General features: G+C 47.3%; 1 pseudogene; it reads left to right on the top strand.

Moving 5' to 3' along the window:
* Nucleotides 1–753: 753 nt before the first annotated feature.
* LOC102857556 overlaps nucleotides 754–4536 on the top strand; it is a 27939-nt pseudogene continuing 24156 nt past the window's right edge.

Genomic DNA, 4536 nt, shown 5'->3' with positions numbered 1-4536 from the left:
TGACACCCCCCCTAGGGGGTAGGTCTTGCTCTGTGTATGTACAGTGACCCCTGGCTGCATGTATAGTGACTTTCAAGTTGTTTGTATACATGTCTATACAGTGACCACCAAACGGGCAGAATGGTGTGTGTGTGTGTGTGTGTGTATACAGTGACACACCCCAGGGGGCAGGTCTTGCTCTGTTGTATGTACAAGTGACCCTAGGCTGTGTATACAGTGACCCACAGGCTGTGTCTGTGTGTATATACAGTGACCCCCCACACACACACACACACAAAGGAGCAGATCTTGTTCTGTGTGTATTTCTGCAGTGACCGCAAGGAAAGGAAGGACAGGTCTTCATTTTGGTTTGAAGTACTGAGGTGGGAGGATTACAGTGTACAGATCTGGAGGAGTCCACAGGCTGAAGCCTTGGATGTGAGTGCAGTTTGGGTAATGTCTTAAGATAGTTGCCGGGTTGAGAGCCCTGTTGATTCCCAGCACACCGGGGAGAGACTTGGGGCCTGATCTCCAGCCATCGCCCTGCATGCATCGTCCAAGCGCAGTGCTGGGTCTCTGCCAGGCAGGGCTGGGCGCCTTCCCCAGGCCCCGCCTTCCTGGGCGGGACAGGCAGCGCCGCGCGAAGTCACCCGGAAGAATAGGTCGGTGGTGGGCCTGGGTGTAGCAGCTTTTGACCTCTGGGCAGACCTGGAGAGGGTGGCCTTGGGCTGGGTTGAGGGATCTTCGGAGCCGTGGGAAAGCCTGGCTGTCCTGATGCCCGGGGTCGCAGGACTGAACGCAGCGGCGGTGGCGGTCCTGGCGGCCACCCTGCTTTTTCTGCAGCGTGAGGATTCGGGGCTGGGGCCGGCTCCAGGTATATCCTGCATGGGTGCTTAACACAGTCCCTCAACCCCATATGGGCAGAAGAGGGAGTGCTGTAACGGGCCAGACCTGGGGAACACCGTGGTAAGAGGGGGCTCGTGATCCCCCGTTGGTGGCACTGGGCACACCCTCCTGCACTATATGTGTACTATCTCTGTGTACAGCACCTGGGTACTCCACCCCTCCTTCCTGCTGTGACTCGGCACTTTCTCCTGGGCCCAGCCTGCAGATAACCAGCCCTTGTTCCTCTGGGTGAGGACCAACTGGCCCTCATAGCCTAAGATCAGCACCTGTCCTTGACAGAGGCCATGACAGAGGCGCTACCCAAGCTTCAGGAAGACTTCAGGATGCAGAATAAGTCTGTCTTTATCCTGGGTGCCAGTGGCGAAACCGGCAAAGTGCTCTTGAAAGAAATCTTGGAACAAAATCTGTTCTCGAAAGTCACGCTCATTGGCCGGAGGAAGCTCACCTTTGAGGAGGAAGCTTATAAAAATGTGGTGAGTGTTTGGGCTCATGACTCAGTGGCCGTCATGTAGAGGTAGCAGAGGTGATCAATAATTGGCCCAGATTAATCTATGAGGGCCTAGGACTGGATGCTGGAGTCCCAGGTTGTCTGGTTCCTCACACTCTGTGGCCCGGGGGCACTTAACAGTACTATCAGTGGAACAACAGATGAGAAGAAACCTTACCCCTCATAAAGGTCATATGGCAGCTGGCTAGACAGTGAGAAGAAGACATACAATCTTGACTCTAAAGACAGAATCAAGCAATTTGCACAACCATTTTCTTTAGCTTCCTGCATTAATTAATGTGTGTGAATCCAGAAATGCAGATGTTTGTTGGAAGGTGGGCTTACTAACTTTTAAGAACTTGCCCTAGACCTCTGTCTGTAAATGAAATACATCTATGTGTCCATTGGGCAATGTAGCACTGAATATGTGCCCGAACACCAGACCTACATGTTAAGGTCTCAGTCCCATTTCTGCCCAGGAGCCACTTAGCCTGAGGCCATGGAGGCCTAGGTCCAAACCCCAACTCTTGTACCCTTTGGCTCCAGGTCAGATGGGGCTTTGGGGACCACTTTATTTGTGTGTATACAGAGACCTCATTACAGGAAGCAGGTGCTTAGGGAGCTGCCCCAAAGACACAGCTGTTCTCACAGCATCCAAATCACTTAAAGTCCTGTTTCACAGAGCATATGGTGGACATTAAGTAACACGTCTGTCTTCCCTCCACTGGAAGTTATGCTATTATAGTTAAGCCAATGATCTTGTGATTAAAAAAAGAAAGGGGGGGGGGGGGAAAAAGGAAAAAAAAAAAAACCCAACCAGACACTTAGCCAGTTGCCTTTAAGTTGACTCAGAAGCAGAAAGCCGGCTAAGTCAGAGTCCAGCCTGTTCACTAAGGTTTTAAATGGTCGTTTCTTAAAGAAGTAGATTATTAAACCTAGTCTACAAGTTGGACTGCTAACCTAAAGGCTGCCACAAGTCTCTGGTGGTTCAGATTCACCAGTGACTCCGGGAGAAAGATGGGTAGGCTCCTCCCATGATGATATCCTGCCTAACCAACCCTCTGGAAGGTTGCTATGAGTTGGAACCAACTTGACAACAATGAGCTTTTGAGTTCTAGGTGGCCTCAAACTGCTAACCTTTTGGATAGCAGCAGAGTCTGAGCTCCATGTCATTTCCTTTATCTCTTTAGACTGAGTTGTCTAGCTCTGGCAGCAAATTAAACATGAATGGTATAATCCTAAAACAACATAACTCCTGAACTTGATTACAGAGAAAGGGGAGGAGGGAATATATATATATTTATTTCCTGTAGTTCCAAGTTCGTATCTTTTTATTTACTTATAAACCTCAGAGACACTGGGGGTTTAGTTCCAGACCGTCACAATGAAGGTAATACCTCAATAAAGCAAGTTACACACAACAAAAGGTTTTTGTTTCCCAGTGCATATAACATCATCTTTACACCATACTGCAGCAACAAGCAATTAAGTGTATAATGATGCTATTAGTCCACTAGGACTCGTAGTGATGCTGTGAACAATGGCTCTGAACCGTACCCTGTTCTGAGACAACCTTACTATCCCTGACGCCCCTGCCTCCATGGCCACAGACAGTGTGTCAATCCATCTCATCCAGGGCCTTCCTCTCCTGCACTAACCCTCCACCTTTCCAAGCAAGGTGTCCTTCTCCAAGGACTGGTCCCTCCTGGCAACATGCTCAAAATATGTGAGATGAAGTTTCAATTCTTGTTCCAAAGAGAAACTTGGTTTCACTTTCTTCTGGACAGACCTGTTTGTTCTCCTGGCAGTCCATGGTACATTCAACATCCTTCTCTAGCACCATAACTCAAAAGCCTCAATTCTTCTGTTATCCTTAGTCATATTCCAGCTCTCAGATGCATAGCAAGCAGTTTTGAAGACCATGGCCTGTATCAGGTGCACCTTAGTCTCTAAACTGACATTGTTGCCCTTTTTCACACTGGAGTGGTCCTTGACCACTTGATTTTCCCAGTACTACTCATCTTTTAATTTCCTGACTGCTTCTGAGCAAGACCCATCAAGTGTATATTAGAATTGCAAAAAAGTTCTAATTGTGAGAATTATCAAAATATAACACACAGACATGATGTGAGCATGTACCACGGGAAAATGCCACTGATAGATTTTCCCTGAGTTACCATGACCTTCAATTTGTTAAAAAATGTATTTGTGAGGCAAAATAAAACAAAGTGTAATAAAATGAGGTATGCCTCCATATGTCTTTAGCATGACAAGATTAGATTATTGGGAGATGATTTGCCATTTTCGTAGTGTGGCTACCTGGGCCTTGTCAGAATCAGAGACTCCTGATAATTAGAAACTGCCACTGAGTTCTGTTCTTTGAAAGATGAATTTTGGGGGCCTACCTTTGACTGAGTTGGTTTTATGCTGGAAGTTGTGTAAGACGTCTTGCATCTCCAGGAGGGATATAGGTAGGGAGCAAACATTCGGGCTCATATGCTTTTCTTCTCACCGCAAGTGGGTGTCGGCAGACGGGACTTGCCGGATGAACTGGGGGGTCTCTGACAAACAGTCCACCAGCTTGTGGGCATGCTGGAATTTTTAAATCCTGAAGGGCCCTCAGGCCTGTTTTTAATTGTTTTTGGTCAAACATTCTTCTAGGTGGGATAGCACTGCTCTGTCAATTTACTGTACAGAGGTAACTCCTGGTGGCTGTGATGTTGAACACTGTGACCTTGATGTGCCAAATGTGATATTGGTCACCCATGGTAGACAGTTTTTGGTGGAGCTCCCCCATTAAAACAAGCTTGGAAGGAGGAGTGGCTCCAAAATAGCTTGCCCCTGGGAACCCTATGAACTTGGAGAAAAGAAGAAAGTTCGTAGGATCACTATGAGTTGCCTATGACTCAACAGCATTTAACAACAACAACAACAACAACAACCTTTGGACCAGGTAATTTGTGAAAAGGCTGGTTTTAATTGTTTTTGGTCAAACATTCCTCTAAGAGGAATAGCACTGGTCTGTCCATTTGCTGTACAGCAGTAATTCATGGTTGCTGTGATGCTAAACACTGTGATACTGATGTGTCAAACGTGATAATAGTTACCTATGGTGGACATCCTCCCACAACTCATCTGGTCTTCGCTCATTAGGGTTCAAGGCC

The sequence above is a fragment of the Elephantulus edwardii genome, unplaced genomic scaffold (assembly GCF_000299155.1).
Source record: "Elephantulus edwardii isolate Elephantulus edwardi_28Jun2011 unplaced genomic scaffold, EleEdw1.0 scaffold00109, whole genome shotgun sequence".
Classification (NCBI taxonomy): Eukaryota; Metazoa; Chordata; class Mammalia; order Macroscelidea; family Macroscelididae; genus Elephantulus; species Elephantulus edwardii.
The sequence above is the reverse complement of the archived record's forward strand: the minus strand, read 5'-3'. Positions and strand labels throughout refer to the sequence as shown.